The 20,435-nt window shown below is 37.8% G+C and overlaps 1 long non-coding RNA gene across 2 annotated transcripts in view; it reads right to left on the bottom strand.

Moving 5' to 3' along the window:
- LOC116513445 overlaps nucleotides 1–13,762 on the bottom strand; it is a 33,289-nt gene extending 19,527 nt beyond the window's left edge. For both annotated transcript variants that reach the window (XR_004255989.1, XR_004255990.1), the window contains exon 1: nucleotides 13,463–13,762. This is a non-coding gene — a long non-coding RNA (uncharacterized LOC116513445). The remainder of the gene's footprint in view (nucleotides 1–13,462) is intronic.
- Nucleotides 13,763–20,435: the final 6,673 nt, after the last annotated feature.

Here is a 20,435-nt window from a genome sequence, read left to right as displayed (position 1 = left end):
GCAGACTGACTATAAATTGCGGCACAATTCAGTAGCACAAATGATCCATTGGAATTTGTGCAAAAATTATAATATTAAACAGCAACAAACTGGTGGGAACATCAGCCTGAAAAAGTCACAGAAAATCAGATGGTCAAGATCTTGTGGGATTTCCGTATACAAACCGACAAAATACTGGCGCATAATACACCAGACATCACACTGGTTGAGAAAAATAAGGTCACAATCATAGACATCGCAATACCAGGTGATAGCAGGGTCGCCGAGAAGGAACATGAAAAAATCGCAAGATACCAGGACTTAAAAATCGAAATTCAACGACTATGGCACAAACCAGCAGTGGTAATTCCAGTGGTAATTGGCACACTGGGTGCTATTCCAAAAGCACTGGAATTACATTTAAAACAGTTAAAAATTGACAAAATCACCATCAGTCAAATGCAAAAAGCCGCACTGCTTGGATCTGCATGCATATTAAGAAAATACGTTACGACGTCCTAGGCCCCTGGGTGGGGCCCGACTAGTAACCAATGCCAAATCCGGTGAAACAACTGGCCGCTGTGATACAATTGTATAATAATAATAATTAAGAATATAGATGTAAATGCCAAATAAGAAACAGTGCTTTAGTACAATGGCAGACTAGAATGTGGTTTGTCATCAATCAACAGTGAAAATTTATCAGTGTCTTAGGATCTAGATCAGTGGTTCCCAACCTTTTTTTGGCCATGTGCCACCTAAGAATTTCTAAAATCCTGATCCCCACCCCCCTGTGACGTATAATTCTTATTTTACTCAAAAAGTGAACTCTACTCATGCAGAGGAAGCTTAAAAGGCCATTAACTTGGTTTAAACAAGGTTCAAATTTCCCCCATTAAAAATCAAATTGTCCCCCTATGGGGTGTGGGAACCATTGATCTAGATTATGATTCTGTAGGAAATGCCTTAGGGTGATACAACCGAAAAGCTGTAAAGAAACATATATGATCTGATTCAACAGACCTTTGATAACTTTGACCAATTTCCCAGTTTTGCCCATGGAACCTTATCTTTGCATGGCAAAGAGGCAGGATAATGGCTGCCCTTCTTCTTTGTATTGCAGCCAAGTCAAGTCATTTTGGTGAACCTTGAAGCCTGAATCTCTTTGGTTATTGATATATACCTATTTTAACATTGGTTCCCTTCCTGACCTCAGAACATATTCATAGCCTCACAGAATGCAAAAGTCACATTCTGGTTCTGCCCCAACTTCTTGGTTAAGCTACATTCACAATAAGTCCCAAAGGTGCTTTTTCAAGAGACGGTCTTGTTATTATTTGAAGATGTTTTGCTTCTTATCTAAGAAGCTTCTTCAGCTCTGACTGGATGGTGGGCAATGAAAGGATTTAAATTCCTTGCTGGTCATTTGCATTCTTTTAGCAAGTTGTTAAGGCCACCTAGAAGTTTATTTGTGTCCTCAGAGTCACCGGAATAGTGCAAATGGGTATGGAGCCTTCTTGGAACTGCTAAAAGGACTGTGTTGTAGACTGGAGATAGACGATATTATATCCTGCCTGTCTGTTGAGAGAAGGTTGTTCAATTTTGACATAGATCTTTCAAACCAGATGTCTTCTCTGTTCAAAATGTGAACTTTGCTGTCTTCAAAAGAGTTGCCTTTGTCTTTTAAATTTAGATGAACTGCTGAATCTTGTCCTCATGGGTTTGTTCTCCTATGTTGTGCCATGCATTTATGAAGTGGTTGTTTTGTTTCCCCAATATATAGATTTGCATAAGTCTCACTGCATTGTGCTGCAAATAGCACAAAGTTCAGTTTGTGTCTGGGTGTTTTATCCTTGGGGTGGACAAGCTTCTGCCTTAGTGTATTCTTGGGTTTAAAGTTAAATATTTCACGTTTATGAAGTACTTGCAGTATTCTATATGTTTATCAAAAACATTGTATATTATTCTTTTTAAAGGAGACTATCAAGCCATTTTTCCTGGAAAGCTGGAAACTATTGCTTTTAATTTCTTGGATTCAGTTTGTCCATCATTAAAGCACCTAAAGTGTTCTGCTATTCTTTACAATAATATCTCAATTTTTCCAGACAGATACATCCCCACCACAAGAACACTATTTGTATGTAATTCCAACAAATGTAAGTAATGCCTGGGCCATTATGGGCTGAGCAATTTTCTGCTATTTATCTTGGCACAAAAATGCAGACTGAGTTTTTCCAGATCTCCATAGCTCATTAACACAAAAGATTGGAATTATGTCATTCATTGAAAAAAGAAATACATCAGATTTACTATAGAATTATTGAATGGATTGGTTATGCAGGACAGAAACTTTTCATTTGTTTCCAAAAACTTGGATGACTTCTTTTCCTTTTGCCAAGCTATATGCACATCTGATTCTTAGGTTCTATGGATTCTTAGGTTCTATGAACACATGTGAACCACACTGCTACAATAAAACTGTAGCAGAACACAAGCTTCCCCTCATATGATAAAGCAATGGAAATCGCATTTCCTATCTCAGACGTTTTTTGGAACTGTTCCCACTTTGACACCATTTCCATGGCATAGTGCAGTTAGATGGTAGGTAGTGTTGTCACTACCTATCTGTCCTGGAAGGGATGGTGATAGTTATCTGGTGTCTTTCCTCTAACTCAAGCATATAGGATAGTTAGGGATCTTGCAGCCTTTCCTGGGCATTTCCTAGCTTTGTTGCATAAAATCATCATCTGAAGAAGTACAATAGGCAGGTGCATTTTATATTCCTGCAATTAATTCTTCTTCTCAATCACTGCATTTTAGGGCTTATCCTTCAGCATGACCAGGGGTGGGCTTCAAAAATTTTAGTAAGGGGTTCTCTGCCCAGTTGCTGGGTGGGTATGGCCATGGTGGGCATGGCCTAGTCAACCTCCTGCAACACAGTGCAGGAGGGGTTGCCCTCCCCAGGCTCTGGAGGCTTTCTTTGAGCCTCTAGGAGGGGGAAAACAGCCTCCCCAGGCTCCGAAGCCCCTCTGGAGTTTCCGGTCTTCCCGAACTTCCAGAAGACCCGTTTTCCACCCTCCCTGAGCCTCCAGATGTGCCCTACACTTACCTGCATCCAAAATGGGTCGTGTGGGGACTCCTGAGAGGGGTGGGAAAGGGTGGGCAGGGCCATCCAGGAGTGGGATTTGGGGGTTGTCTGAACTGCACACAATCTTAGCTAGAGTTTCTCTCAAACCCCTGCCAACCCCCCAGAGCGACATGGACCGCTCATAACTCTAACCAGTTTATGGATGGACTCGGCTGGGGACTACTGGCCCTGTAACATCAGTGACTGATGATGTGCTCCCCAGCCAGTCAGACAGGCATCCATTGTGAGAATCACATGTGTGGGTTCTTTGAACAGCAGCCCACCTGAGTATGACTATATGTGACATTGAATGTGGGGCATATGTATATATTTGCTCACCACCGATATCTTCCTCTCCCTTTTCTCACAAGCCCATCCCTAAATTGTCCATGTTGACTACATCATTCTGAATGATCAGAATTAATTTGATTTAATTTGATCATTTAAGCAGCTCAGGAACAGATAAGAAGTGAGGCAGAGAAATACAATCATTTCTTTGGAAGGATTTGACAAGCTACCCTGCTTGTTAGAACATTCTTTCTGGAAGATCCATGTCTGAACAATAGTAGCCTTCCTAGATTCATTATTGATGGGGTCGTGGGAACGGCCTGGAAACTTAAATTTTCACTTCCTCTCCCCTGGAAACTGGCCCTGCCTCATCTTCAGGCTTGATTTATGTACCCTTTTGTGACTCCTTTTTTGTACTACAGAACAACAACCATTAAGAAAGAGCATGCAATCAACATTGTACTGGCAGCTTTTCCTATTGCCATAGCAAAAGCTGGACTTTGCTAGAGACTGTAAGTTAGAAAAGTTCTGGCTGACCCTTGACTGCCATCCCCAAATGTGTTTCATTAAGAAACCTCTTAGGTTATCTTAAATATCTTGCCATATCATAAGAAAAATATTCTCCTTTCTTGGAAAAAAAAGGTATGTGATCCAGCTTCAAATGTAGTCTTACATTGTAATACATTATTACAATAACAGAATAACAGAGTTGGAAGGGACCTTGGAGGTCTTCTAGTCCCCCCCCCCGCTCCTCTCAGGCAGGAAACCCTTTACTATTTCAGACAAACGGTTGTCCAATCTCTTCTTAATAACTTCCAGTGTTGGAGCAGCCACAACTTCTGGAGGCAAGTTGTTCCATTGAATTGTTCTAGCTGTCAGGAAATTTCTCCTTAGTTCTAGGTTGTCAGTTTGGCCGATCGAATCTCACCAGGCTCAAGGTTGGCTCAGCCTTCCATCCTTCCGAGGTGGGTAAAATGAGGACCCAGATTGTTGGGGGCAATAGGCTGATTCTGTAAACTGCTTAAAGAGGGCTGTGAACAGTGGTGGGTTCCTACAGGTTCGGACCGGTTCGGCTGAACCAGTTGTAGCTTCGCGGCCTGGGTCGCTGGAACTGGCCTCCCACACCCCCAAACCAGTTCTCTTACATCTTGTTTTTTGCTTCTGCACATGCGCAGAGCAATTTTAGTTGTATTGTGTATGTGCAGGCTGCGTGCAACAAGCACACACACACGGTGTACCCCTGAGTGAAGCAGCAGTAGTCGCTGCTGGAACCCACCACTGGCTATAAAGCACTATGAAGCAGTATGTAATCTAAGTGCTATTGCTATTTTCCCAAGGTGCTTCTTCAAGAGGCAACTGGACTTTTATCAGAAAGTCCAGTTGTCTCTTGAAAAAAGCACCTTTGGGACAACCATGACCTGGATGACTGAGCAACTCCATGGACATTTAGTTTTAGGTTGCTTCTCTCCTTGATTAGTTTCCATCTATTGCTTCTCGTTCTGCCTTCAGGTGCTTTAGAGAATAGATTGACACCCTCTTCTTTGTGGCAACCCCTGAGATATTGGAACATTGCTATCATGCCTCCACTAGTCCTTTTCATTAGGCTAGACATACCCAGCAACTGTTTTTTATATGTTTTAGTCTTGATATATAATATTAAACAATATTATATAGGATGCATGAAACAATTTGTTTGAACCAAAGTACAAATTAAAATAATTGCATACTAGAAAGCATAAAGTAGCCCTGTTATTATCATAGACAGATTATTTCTTCCATTTTATAGGCTAAAGATACAAACAGATACATTCATTGCTATGTAAATTTACAAAATAGCACAAGATATTATAACATTTGAAATACTCCAGGATATTTTTGAAGAATGGGCCAGAAATTAGTAGCCACAATGTCAGATATATTGGAAATTATGTCCACTTCTATGAATATACCATGTTCAAAATGAATTAATCAAAAGTGACAGATATGATACAAATTTTACCTGATGCAGAAATACTAGAACCAGAAATACTGAATAATAATCATAATCATAATAATCCCATAGAGATTATAAAATAAAGTTGAAACACAAATGTCTAGCTAAGGGAATGAGATGCATAAGGACCTGAAAATAAATATAATAAACCAAGAAAATGATCAAGATAATATTGTACCTTTTACATAATTAATAAAGGAGGGAAAAAAGAGAAATCCAAGACAAGTTATTCAAACATATTGTACTTCCCATTTTCCTAACATTGGCAGTACTGACAGCTTTACTTCATTTCAGCTTTTGGCAAAGCAAAAACCAAATACCTGTAACAAATTTTGATCTACATTCTCCTAGTAAATATTTTTAATAATGTCCCTTAGGGGGAAAAAACATTCATCAATTATTAAACCAAGCAGACAATTAAATGTCATCCTTATTAGAACTTATTACAATAGCTGCCAAGAGTTGTCGTGTAGTAAGATGGGCAGCCAATAGAAGAGAGAAGAGAAAGGAGAGAGGGGAGGGGGAGGGAGACAGAGAGAGGGGGGAGGGAGGGAGGGAGAGAGTCTTTGGTCAAAGTTTTAGAAAGGTAGAACAATATGCTGACATTACAGTATTATCATTATAATCTAGTAGAATACTTACCCACATAACTGGCAAAAGTCAGAATGGAAAAAACATCTGCAAACTGCAGAGTCTGCTGTTGGCAACATCCTGTCTGTTGGCTTCCCCAACATATCTGTCTATATAAAAGCTGAGATGTTCAGAGATTGTGACAATTTTATCCACAGAAGAGTTTTAGTTCATTCATAGACATGAATGCTATCCACGTATTTATAAGGAAGAAGCAAAAGACATCAAAGAAGTGGGAACCAATTTCCTTTTCCTGAATGTTTCTCTCACATTCCAAAATGTCTAAAACAGACACTGCATTATATCATGGAAAATAAGGAATTGTTTAGTTACTACTAACTTGAAAGAAGTGAGCTTTTCTAATAAATTCCTTTTTTTTTTCTTTTTTTGCACCATTGATACCAACAACTGCAGAAAACTCTCTTCATTTTAACCGGTCTGAACTGGATTGAATCTCAAAGAGAACAAGTAATACAGCCCCATTTTGCACATCTTGGAGCATTCCCATATTGCATAGTCAAAACTCAGTTGCAAAAAAGGAAAGCTTTTTGTTTGTTTTTTGTTTTGGCAAAAGGTAAGGGCGAAATAGTTGTGTTAACTTCCCACAAAGCTTAATTCCCTTATTCTCCATTTTAATTCCCTTTCAGCCTCTCCAAATAAGCTCCAGTAATATCACGATGTCCCTGTTCACCCTGTTCATTCCAGGGGAGGGAGGGAGGGAGGGAGAGAAGGAAGGAAGGAAGGAAGGAAGGAAGGAAGGAAGGAAGGAAGGAAAACATTTGCAGTTCTTAAACAGATGATATTTTTAAAAAGTGGTATTTTGGTAAATTAGGATCAGTCTCCCCGTGATCATTCTTTGAGATTTTTTGTCTGCCTTTGTCATCTTTTGTTGCCCTGCTTTAGTTTCCTTGGTGTCATGAAAAGAGAAGATTTATATTGTATCTTTCTTCCCTTTCTTTTCTCTTACTGGTGTGGCTTAAGATATGCTTTGGGATTCCCTCTTCTTCCCTCTTTCTAACTTTCCCTTAGATCTTATATTATTTGCCTAATTTATATAGCCACCCATCTCACAGAACAAGTGAGTCTGGACAGTTTACAACAATCAATATATAACTTACAGTTATTAAAAAATTAAGCAATTATTATATGATTCAATTGATTCAATTTCAGAATCAAGTTTATTTGTCATGGTATATACTATCTCTGACCTTGTTTTTATGATACAATGTAAAATTTGATAATCTTGGCTAGTTTTGCTCAGCATTTTACTCTGTGAGTGTAATGGGCAGTGTTGTGACTCAGCAGCAGTCTTCTGTGAGTCTTTTCGGGATGCAAGATTAATTATGCAGCTGGGGCTCGTTAGGGGCATATTCTGGGGATAAAAGGATGGATGGTGCCACGCCCTAGTTGCAGGAGTCAATGTTCCTTGGTTCGTTCAACATTGATTGATCATCAGTCGTGGTTTATGTAAGATACACTTGGAAAAGTGCTTTGTTTTCTGTAACCCTGATTCAAGAAGACACTTGGAGAAGTGCACTGCTTGTAAGAGTTTTTGTTTGTATTCTGTTATCTAGTCTGAGACTTTATTTATGTTATTTTTGGGCTTGCAGCCAGTTGGAGCCGAGAACTGATAAAGAGAGTTCCTTTTAAGTTTGTTTACCTGTCATCTGTTTAACGAGCGGAGAAGGGGGGACAGAACAGGGCAGTAAACATGGAAAATTTCTAATCACTTTTCTCTTCTGAGATTTAAAGCTCACTTGTTTTTAAATGTACAGAAATTGCTCAAGCTGGCAAATCAGAGAACAACACTGCTCTTCTATCAATCCACACAGAAACAATTGTGGAACATTACATAAATATGAAATAGGGTATTCCAGTCTCAAGGCTGGGAAAGAATTTCCAAAAACACACTTAACCTTCTAGGAGGGAAAAGACCAGTGGTGGGTTGCAGGCAGTACGCCCCGGTACAGGTGTATCGGAGCCTGCCCGGAACATGAGATACCGTTCCGGTACAGTGCTCCGGAGGGCCCACCCGCCTGTCTGAGCACCTTACCTGTCTTTTAAGCCTTTGGTGCTTCCGCGCACATGCATGGCATATACAGCACATGCGTGACACTCCGCCAAGCAGCCAGAGCATCACGGAGGTTTGCGGAGGCATTGCAAGGGCTTGCGGAGGCATTGCGGGGGCTTGCAGAGGCATCACAGGCAGGTTCGATGCATGCACATGCCACACGCCACATGGGTGACACCAGGCCTGTTCCAACCATACTAATTGGAATAGGATCCAGAACCCACCACTGGAAGGGACAATAAGGTTGAAGGGACAGAAGGTAAGAACAGTGAAGCTTGGAGAGCAATGGATCTGGGTGGTCCTTGTCTTATGACCACAACAGAACCCCAAATTTTTGTTGCCAAGCAAGGGTATTGTTAAGTGAGTTTTGTTCCATTTTACAACCTTTCTGCCACAGTTTTTAAGTGAATCACTGCAGGTGTTAAGTGAGTCGTGTGGTCATTAAGCAAATCTGGCTTTCCCCATTAACTTTGCTTGTATAAAGCTGGCTAGGAAGGTTACAAATGATGATCAAAGGAGCCTGGCATGCCAGCTGCCAAGCACCCGAATTTTGATCATGAGATCATGGGGACGCTGCAAATGGTCATAAATGTGAAAAACTGTCATAAGTCACTTTTTCCAGAGTGATCAGTAAATGAATGATTGTAAATTGAGGGCTTATAGGGTATATTTCCCTGGGTTTTTTTTTTCTTGATCTTTTTCTTTTCTTTTTATTTTTTGCATTGTTTTTTACTTCTTATGCTTTTATTCTTATTGTCAGATGCACAGAGTTAAGTGCCACAAGATAAACAACTGTAACTGAATCTTTTAAATAAATATATAGTTAGTTCACTCAAAAGGATGAGAAAAATAGGTTCCCCTTTTAAATTCTGGGTTTCCTTCTTTCATACATGCCCTGTATGCCTGTATGATGTACTGTACACGAGATTGGTACTCCACTCCTCTGCTCACAAGGGAATCCCTTATGCCATCATGCTTAAAATGTTGGGTTTGGAAAACCTGGAACTGCGTCGCCTGTAGTCCAATCTAAGCAGAGTACACAAAATTGTCTGCTACAACGTTCTACCTCTACTACTTCAGCTTCAACCACAATAATACTCGGGTGAACAATAGATACAAACTCAAGGTAAGCTTCTCCAAATTCGATTGCAGAAAATACGACTTCAGCAACAGAGCTGTCACCGCCTGGAATGCTCTACCAGACTCCATTGTTACATCCTCAAACCCCCACAGCTTCAACCTTAAACTGTCTACTGTGGACCTCACCCCATTCCTAAGAGGTCTGTAAAGGGAGCATGCATAAGCGCACCAGCGTGCCTATCGTTCCTGTCCTACTGTTGCCATTTATTTGTATTCATTTCCTTTGTTCATGTCCATGTTTATACTTATATCCTGCTATCCTGTACATGTTTGACAAACTAAATAAATAAAATAAAATAAATAAATGATTGAATGCGGATATGTGTGTTTATGTGTATATAAGACATTCTGCAATATGCAAATTTTCTGTATTAAAGCAACTAACTAGCAGCAAGTTCTTGAAGCTGGGGAATTATTATCTGGTTCCTGTATTCATCACTGAATATCAGGGAGAGTAGAGAGTTGTAGCAATGTCTGTCCTGAAGACTGACACCGGGGCTATCTTCGGTAGTCAGAGATGAGGGATCTGTTAGATGATTAACTCACTACAAATTAATTAACTGAGAGACTGTTTTAAAAGTTGTATCTTCTACGTTAGAACCATGCTGTGGGTATCCTGTTCCTGATTTCTGAGACTACAAAGCAATTGTTTTGTGCATGCTTCCTGAATATTTCATGACTGGGCTATCCCTCCGGGATTGGGCGGCCTATAAATCGTATAAATAAAAATAAATAAATAAAATAATAAAAAAATTTGTAGCCAATCACTGTTGACTGGTTTCTGTTGAAGAGTTTAAGTCAGGCTGTCAAACTTGCAGCGGGCTGGATGCGTCACTCGCTGGCCACACCCACGCCTGGTTTAGCGTGGGGGGAAAAGTCACGATATATCACGTGACACCGCCATGACAATGCGAGTTTGACACCCGTGGCTTAAGTGGTTATTTCTAATTAAGTTTGTTTTTATTGTATATATTTTATTTGTTTGTTTGTTTAACAAATTTATATGGCCACACAACACCCACACAGGTGACTCCAGGAGACTACAACATAAAACCCCCACAACATAAAAACCCATAAAATCCCAGCCCACCTCCACGCCAGCCACAACACTCACTATTTATGATGTATTTCACATATAAAGATAATATTACAATCCAACATGGCACACATTTTCTCTTTTATTTCTCAAGGTGATATTTGCAGTGTACATATTTTACATAAAAAGTCCAGCTTTGAATTAATGTAAAAATAACAACAATTGGTGAGATAGACTACAAAATGTCAATCTTAAGGCAATCCTTGCAATTGCAAAAGTATATATTTTTCTAATCAGAGCATTTCAGTCCATCATCTGTTAATGCTGTTAAAATGAAGGAACAAATAAGCCTAAATTTAGATAACCTCAGTTAAACAAATTTGCGATTCACAGATGCTCTTCTGTGAAGACTAACATAAATGTTCCATGGTTTGTTAAAGATGTGTTTTAAGGTGAGGTCTGGAATCAATACGATTCAAACAAGCTAGCAAACTTTTTATAGCAGTCAGAACTGTGTAAAAAAAAAGTACAAACTTTTTAAACACCATTCTGACTGTTAGCCCTCTTAATTCCTAACCTCTGGAAGTCTCTCCTCCCTCGTTGTTTTTTTAACCCCCAAACTGTAACTTCTAGCACAAAATAAATTGCTATTCTTTTTTTTATATATAAAAAATTTTTATTATATTTTTTGTTACATAGACAACACATACCCACAACAATGAAAAGAAAAGAAACAAAAACAAAAACAAAAAACAAAATAGGAAAAAACCCATCATCACATACAGCATGTCGTTTGGTTACAAGTGTTTTAGCATTTATCATTCTTATACATTTATTATTTCATTTAATAGGTTATAATATACAGTTTGGGTTGCTTTATTTACCATCCCTTCCTCCTATTATAACACCACCTTATTTTCCCTTTCTTTTCTCCCTTCCTCCCTTCTCTACTTTCTTCCTTCCTGCTCTCCCTTCCCTTCCTTCTTCCTGTACCTTTCTCCTATTCCTGCTCTTCCTCATCCCCTTCCTACCCTCTCTCCTCCTCTTTCTCTCCTTTCCATCCTCCTCTCCTTACCTCTTTCTTTTCACCCTCTCTCCCTTCTCTACTTTCTTCCTTCCTCCTTTCCTTCCCCTTCCTTCTTCCCTTACCTCTCCTTTGCTCCTACTCTTCATCTTTCCCTTCCTACCCCCTCTCCTTCCTTTTCTCTCCCTTCCATCTTCCTTTCCTTTCCCTTTCCTTTCTCCCTCCCTCCCTTCTCTACTTTTCTCCTTCCTCCTCTCCTTCCCCTTCCTTCTTCCCGTGCCTTTCTCCTACTCCTACTCTTCCTCTTCCCCTTTCTACCCTCTCTCCTCCTCTTTCTCTCCTTTCCATCCTTCTCTCCTTACCTCTTTCTTCTTTCCCCCATCTTCCTTTCATTCTCTCCTCCTTTCTCCCTTTCTTTTTCTACTATTATTGGTATGTCTATTTTAAATCTCAGTTTATGTTTCCTTGGGATGGTACTTCCGCCAACCCAAATATAATTTAGTATCATTTCTTATTCTCTTACCTTTGCTAATCTATCCTAACTATATTTCCCCCCACAGATACACTTTGTATCTCTCTATTGTATATATACTTATATATTTCATTAAAAAAAAACACAAAAAACCACGACATACATATGTTATAAAAAAGTATATCAGCTGGTTACAAAAAGTTTTTGTGCATCTCTTCCATTAATTCATATTAATTCAAATGTCTTAACTCAAATATTTACTATATTAACATCATCATACCTCCACTTTTAGTTAACTACAGTTATTTAAACATCCTTCATCCTTAACTATACCAAAAATTCAATCCATAACCACATGCTGGCATTTCATTTACTTATTTATAAAATCCTCCAGTAACATTAAGTCCTCATATCCTGTTTTAGCTAAACATCCATAATATTTAATACCAAAGATTTCTAATTTCTAATCCTCCATGTATATAATTTATTATCATTCTTTATTTCTTTCTTTCTTTAGTTATATCCTGTATCATAGCATTTTCCCCCTATTAGTTAAGATTTAACTGTATATAGTTTTATTTTATTTTTTATAATAATTATTATTGTAATTAATAATCTTTATATATAGTCCAAAGATATTTCTAACCTTCTCTTCTCATATCCAATTATTACTTATCATTACTTATCATAATAAATTGCTATTCAAAGATGTTGCCCACTCAAAGGTGGCACAGGAGACAACTCCAATACTTAATCAAGTGGAAGGGCTACCCCTTTACCCAAAGGCATCTTGGGTAAAGAGTAGGAACATCGAGGCTGAGCACCTTATAGCAAAATTCCACACAGAAAACCCAAACAAGCCTGGGTGATGGTGATGTCACAGCCCTAAATTCTATACCTGTACTCAAATTATTTTTGCTTTGCACAGGTTGCCTTCAGGAAATGAGGGGTGCCGAATATCAACTCGGAAAGCAACCCTGGCCTGCTCTCGAATTGCCATAGGCAGGAGGGGGGGAAATACTGATGAAGCAGCATAGCAACCACAAGCAGAAGCACATTGCACACATCTCTTTCTCAAGGCTATATCCCAGGTTACCTGCAACAGCCAGAGGGGAGTAATCTCTTTAGCCCACGAAAGTGCTTCATTGGAGAATGTGATTTATGATACACCCTGGGAGGAAGGCAGATAATTGGTCATAATTGGGCTTTTTATAGGGGCAGATCTGGTTTCACTTGGGTATGTTCCAACAGGTTGCTCCTAATAAATAACTGGATTTCTTTTGAAGCTTGGCTTGAGGCTCATGATTTAATTAGACAGGCATCAAAACCCTGACATATAATAGGATACGTCATGTTTGGGATCTGGAACAAACAGTAGCACTATTCAATTTGGGATGTCTGCATTTGATTTCATATTATTGGTCTGGAAGGAAGATTTTTTTTATCTTTAACACTTGCATTTTCAACTTTTGGCATTCCAATGATTTATTTTTGTTGTTTTATGTATTATTCACCGAAATACATAGAATAAGTCTTCCTGCCCTGCATGGAGGTATGATAGGCCTATTTCTTTATACGGATGCTATTTTAGTATGGGTATGTATTCCATTAAGCAAACTCCAGCTCACAAAATTTATTGCACAATAGGAGTATTTATATTAGTTTTGCAGAAGCCACACAGGGTCAATGTAAGCCTTTTTACCTGCAATAGAACAGTAAATTGTGTTTCCTCCCATTTGCCCAATTTATGGTGCATAAAGTTCATGGCCAGATAGTTTATTTTGGCATCTTAGACAGAAAATTCTTCAACAGTTTCTCCTAGTCCTGCAAATAAAAATATAATGGTGACTGAAAAATATAAGATAAATTACATCTGCTTTTCCATAATATTCATTTTGTGCTGTGTTACTAAGAGTAAGATTGTGCTTAGGTTCCTAAAAAATGTAAGCATAGTTTAAAAACTATCAAACAGGACAAGGTTGCCATATCTGTGCTGTAAGAATCCAGGAGACAGCTAGAGGGCAGCAGAGGCATGTACTTTGCTACCATCTACTGGTCACCTGGAACTTTGCACTTAAATTTTGCAACCTGCTACATATTAAGCTATAATAGCTAGGTTCAAACCTAGAGCCAGATCACAGTATGGTATTGCGTTTTATTACCAGCACACACAAGAGGCTGACATTATTGTGTTTTTTTGAATACATAGACACTTCATAAATCTGAAAATCACAAGCGAATCAGTCTGCACATAAAGAATCTTAAAATTAGCTGACTGCACTTTATAAGTCGTAGAAATAGTTCTTACATGAATTCACCCACAGAATTTTCAGGAAGAGATTACAACATAAACACTGGAAGTTTGTGACAGCTACATTATTCACTTAATATGGAAATAAATATGACATAAGTTCTTTTGCGAATGATGTGGTAATGATGCAAAATAATTTTACTCCTGCTCACCAATTTACTATTAAAGAGACACCAGTTTAATATGTAATAATAGCATTAAACATGAAAAAAAAACCTATGAGACTGGTCCTACAAGAAGTGTTGCATAGATGCAGAACTTCATAGCATAGACGAATCTGCATATCTGAGGCATACTTTATATGTGCATGGCTATCTTTCTTTTTGGTTTCCTAATTAAGTTGGGTTTTAACTCATTCTGAAATTCAACCACATCATTTCTTCTTTCTTAATTATTTATTATAGTTTTTATGAATTCCATTATTCAACTCTGCCTTCAATGCTGTTGAACTAAATCCCCTCAAATCTAATGTTTGTGCATATTGTCTTACTCTTAATGAACATTCCATAGCTAAGTTTGAATGGTAATTCTATGATGTAATTCTAACTGTAATCTTCCTTTCTTTTGAAAGATTATTTCCCAAAATAAAACTGTTCTCAGATGAAATCCAGCCATTTCCAACCTGCTGCCTTCCAGTTGCTATAAGACTACAATGTTTACAATTCCTTATGGCAGCAGGAGAGGAAGACTGATATAATCTAAAAAGTTTCTTACAAAATGAAATCAACAAGAAAATATCTGGGAATAGAATGTTTCTCAGGGTCAGATTATAGATTTTACTGCTTGAATTTATATTATATTCTTCCAAAATCTATATATGACTTTGGAAACAAGATTGAGTCAATGTTATGGATGAATTCTGACAAATCCAAGCTGTAGGATTCAACTGGGGGAAAAACAAAATGAAACATTATTTCCTTTAAAATAAATAAATAGATACAATCTCATGTTTCCACAACAGAAGTAAGAGTCAGTATAAACAAATGTATGCTAATAAACATGGGACCATAGAACAGAAAGTGTTGGATAAATACTTGCATATGCTTGTTTCTGGTTGCTTCTTATGTAGTGGAAAAGAAATAATTACTTTTGGTCGAAAGTTTGTAAAAACCATGATCTGATTTGTAAACATAAAAGTATAAAATGAATTATAAAATGAAAGTGTTTATGACAGTATTTCAAAGCTCCCTTCCAGATTTGTTAGATGGGAAAACTGAACTAAGGAAAAAAACAATAATTGGTGTGTTCATTTTAGATAATTAAATGTATTTAGATATGTGACATTTGGCAGTGTATAAACTATCAATTAATATATATGAAATATCTGTTCATATATAAGATAAGGAATACATTTGGGCATGTTGAAGAATGATGTCCTGAAGTTTTGCTCAACTCTGGAAAGTTTTCCTGGTGCTCTTATGGAAATGACATGCCTTTATTTTTATTTTTTTCTCGAACCCTTGTTCTTTCATTAATCTTGACTTGGCCCTCATTAATAGTATTGTGACCTTTTAATTTAACTATGATTTCATATCACAATTCTGGTGAAAGAATTCCAGTGAGCATCAGATCTGCAATTTTGGGTTATATCTTTTTGTATCGGTTTCCAACTGGCTGTGAAGATATTAATTCTATCAAGTGACTCTGCAAATATGATAAACAAATAAAAAAATTGCAAATATGATAAATAAGTAAATAAATAGTAATAAATAAATAGTGTTGCATTAGTTATAGATCAGACAAATTCATATTCTGAAGAATGCATAGTAGTCTAAATGGAAGGATAATAATGGAAATTTAGCAGTAGCAAATACCAGTGAAAACTATGTGCCTGGGCATTTAGTCAACACTGTGGCTTTAATTATTACTGTTGTAAAATCACAGAAGGTTATTATATAACAGAGGCCCAGAGAACAAATGAAGGCACATGTCCACATTTCCAATAGCATGGATTCTTGCTAATCTTGTATACATACTACATGCAATGGCCATCTTCAGTTGCTTTGGCTTTGTCATGATCGGATATGTCAAATCTTGTCATTTTGTAACATACAGTGGGACTTTTCTTTAAAAGCTAGGTATGGTTTCATTTCTTTTCACGTCACAGCTCTAGTCAAAGCAGATATTTTTATTTTATAACTGGCAGTTGTGCTTGCCCCTATATACATGAATGCATTTAAGTTTCTTGATGTACACAAACTTAAGCAAGTATATATGTCCAATTAGACTCACTCAGCAAAAGGAAAGTGATTAGCAATGGATTTCCTGACACAGAAAGTTCAGAGCACAAAGCAGCAGAAGGATTATCCAAGTGAAGGGGGCGGGCAGCAGTTTGGCCATCCAGACTGAACCTGGCAAGTCACTGTCAAGACATTCCAATCTGGAGGAAAGTTTTTTTTTTTAATCAGCTTAATGTCAGCTTGCACCAGTATGGGACAGGAACAGCTTAAGGGTGAGGAATCGATATACCAAAAAGTTAAATAATAAGTTGCATACCTGATATATTTCTTGGTTACTTGCTGCTTGAATATATAATCATTTTAGCTTATTGCTTATTCCAAACTTAATTTTTTTTAACAAAACAAAAAATTATCCATATTTCCCCCTCCCCCCCTCCTTTCATCCCTCCTTTCCTTCCTTTCCTTCCTTCCCTTCCTTCCTTTCCTTCCTTCCTTTGATGATCATAAGAATAACTCATACTCCAGCATTTTTTTCTTTTTCTGTCCTGAAATATCTTTAGTCCCCTTTTCAAATGTCCTGCTATTTCAAGTTTTTAAAGTCACTTAATGCTATTTCCTATAACTTCTTTGACAAAAAGCTATCATCCTCCAATATACTGTACCTACTGTTTCACCTCAATAGATACAAAAGTTGTCCATTTTAATTGCTTTCTAATTACACTTAACAGACACCCCTTTCCCCAACTTGAACTCTTCTCAGCCTGTTAAGCTATTTCTTTGTTGAATTAACTGGTTTTCTTCCATGCCTGTAATCTACTATTTCAGTTTTGGCAACTAAGTATAATTAATTTATCTCGCACTTTCACTGGCAGTCAGTCGGTAACTACTTTTTTTACCATGCAATTCCAACACAGTGGAGCTCCTAATTTCTCCTAATTTCTCCTGATTTCTTTTTTGGGGTAATTTTGTGCATTCACATGCTCTGATTTTCAATTACTCAAGAACACTTTTGTTCTTAATCAGATTTTCTTATCTACTGATTACCTACCTAACTACTAGTACAAGGTGGCATCTCAATCACTTTGAAATTTGTACCACCTCTGTGACTAATCGCAGTAGAAAGAAGTAACTGCAAACTTTGTAGGAAAAAGAGTACCAAAGTAGCAGCTACCAGAAAAAGCAGTGGAAGATTGCTGAATAGTTTTGGACAAAAATTGACTAAATACACAGGCTAAGCACTTTTCAGGAAAATTTTTAATATTATGAAAATTGCTAGTTGCAAAACTGGAAAATATTTAAGCAGCTTTACTATTATGGTACGGCCAATTCTTCCAGGATTTGTTTCTCTTATACAATAATTTTTATTAATCGCTTGCCAATGATGTCTCCACTGATGGAAGAATTAATTCCTATATATTTCTGAGTGCACATGTGTTTTTATAATCAACTATCAAGTTTGCATTTTATTAAAGGGCCAACTGTGTGAAAGGGGATATCTATGGACAAGCTGGCTAAAATGAATGTTTTTAGTGCTACTATTAAGAAGTCTTGTGATTAATAAAACCTTGTGATTAATGGTAACACTCCAGTAAATAGCAGCAGAAATTAAATGGAAGAGATCTGTCTCAACTATACTGAATGTCATCAAGGCATGTCAAACTTGTCTTCTTTTATGTCTGCTGATAAAATAAAATGTTTCTATGTGAAATACTATTTATTTGCAAATGTTTACCCGTAATTGACTTTGCTGGTTCTAAAGTATTGAATTTGTATGTTTGAATATAATAATGGATATTATTACTAAAATACTAAGATGCCAAGATGTTTAATGTGGGACCCCAAAAACTATTTCCCAACACCTCCTGTGAATTGTGCAAAAAGCCAATGTATAGTTTTTCCCTTGAGGCTTACCAAATAATTAATAAAACATGAAAAGGTGAAAGAAGTACTTAACTGAAAGTTGCAACCAATACTGTTGCAGCTACAATGTGTAGAACATGCCGCAGAATCCAAATGGGGGGTAACTAAGTGACTAGTCTAAGCTTGAGTGACCAAGAGGAAGTCACTTGAGAAATGGGTGCAATTTGTGCAAATATATCCCAGCCATGAAACTACAATCTTCAGATTTCCATGCAGTTGAAATTAATGTAAACTTTTTTAAAATATAAAATTGAGCAAAGTTTTTGATTCTGAAAAAAAATGATGTCATTTAATTTTAACCAAGATTATACTTGTTCTTGTTTTTTCATTATTGACCTTATTTTGAAGAACCTCTAATAATCTCAAAATTTAGATAGACAGATAGACAGACAGATATTTATATTTATATTTGCATTTGTATTTATATTCATATTTAGTATTTTTTCTTTTGTCAAAGTACGCTCCCTCCCATATTTGGGCAAACCAGGTGCTTTGACAAAAGAAAAAAACACTTAATCATTAATCATTCTCCTGGCTCAAATGATAAGGGAGGAGAGTTTGTTAGTACAACTGCCTTGTGCGTGTGTGTGTGTGTGTGTGTGTGTTTGTGTGTGTGTACACACACACACACACACAGGTAGTTCTTATTTAACAACTACCTGGTGTTTGAAGTTATTGAAAAAAGTGACTTTTCAACCAGTCCCAAAGGACTAGTCAGGAGGGACACCTTCTAAGGTGCCCGAAGGGGGAGACCCAGCAGGGGTTTTAAGAGAAGGACTTGAAGCATGCCCCTACTATCTAATCTACCATCATAGCATTCCCATGGTCACATGATCAAAATTCAGACATTTCATAGCCAACAGGTGTTGTGACAGTCTCAGTGCTCTGTGGTCACATGATCACCATTTGAGCACTTCCCAGAGTCACGGGAGAAGCCAGCAGCAAAATTGCAAGTTGCACTCATGTGACGTCCCACTTAATATCAGTGTGAGTCATGGCAAGATCAAATGAGGAGATTAACATTGAGCAGCCAGTTCCAGAATTGCCAGATGCACTGCTGCTGGAGAATCTGCATTCAGAGAAGGCTGGGCTGTCAGCTAACCAGAAAGCCCAGCTGCTGCTGGACTCTGAAGCATTTGTTCATTAGCTAAGGGCTATTTTCTTGGAGCTGCTGTACCGAATTGTAAATAAATTCTTCAGTTCAGTAATCACAAGAAAATGCATCAATTCCACCTTTCATTTAAATTCTATAGAGTAAAAAGAGAATAAAAGAAGTGCTCTTTATTTATTTATTTTGAAAACGCGTTTAGTCAAATGATATTTAACATTTATATACATTAAAATGATCCACTGTAACTGTAACTGCCTTTAGCATTAAATTGTTTTAGCTTTTGTGCACATGTCAGAAACTCGGCTTGCCTTAAGCCCCTGTTGAAAGTGCAGGGAAAGAGAAGGAAGAAAAATGGATTTAACCTTCTCTAGATTGATGGTTGCCTTGTTGAGAATAGATATGGGGAAACTCCAGTGTCCTGATGTCAGCCCTGATGAATAAACCAGACAGAAGACAGGACTAGATGAACTAGTTCTACTTTACTATAAGGTTGCATTAACAGAATGTGGCAAGTTTGAAAATACAAGCTTGCTGCCACCACTTTTAAGTGCTTGATCCATTAGGGAAGTTCCTTCGCCTTTCTTTCTCGGACTGTTAAGCCTCTGGGAGCTCCTGCCACACTTGACTGATTGTTTCCTAGGTAGTATCCCGTCTCCTGCATCTTCCCCAAGGTCATCCACATATTCTATTGCACTTGAAAAGTGCTGACTTTTGGTTAACTTGGAATCCATGCTCACAAGCAGAATAGTGGTGGGATTCAAAAAAATTTACTACTGGTTCTGTAGGCATGTCTTGGTGAGCATGTCTTGGTGGGCATGGCAAGGAAAGGATACTACAAAATCCCCCTTTCCTCCCCACTCCAGGGGAAGGATACTGTAAAATATCCATTCCTTCTTGATCAGCTGAGACTTGGGAGGCAGAGAATAGATGGGGGCATGGCCCGTCAGAGGTGGTATTTACGGTTCTCTGAACTACTCAAAATTTCTGCTACTAGTTCTCCAGAACTGGTCAGAACTTGCTGAATACCACCTCTGAAGCAGAACCATCTTAAGTGCATATGAAGAGTAGAGATCTGTTGTTTACTATCTGCTGAAAATAAAACATGGCCCAGCACAACCGGAGGATATAGACTGAGAAAAGATTTTATGTAAGA

This window comes from Thamnophis elegans, chromosome 1 (assembly GCF_009769535.1).
Source record: "Thamnophis elegans isolate rThaEle1 chromosome 1, rThaEle1.pri, whole genome shotgun sequence".
NCBI lineage: Eukaryota > Metazoa > Chordata > Lepidosauria > Squamata > Colubridae > Thamnophis > Thamnophis elegans.
The sequence above is the reverse complement of the archived record's forward strand: the minus strand, read 5'-3'. Positions and strand labels throughout refer to the sequence as shown.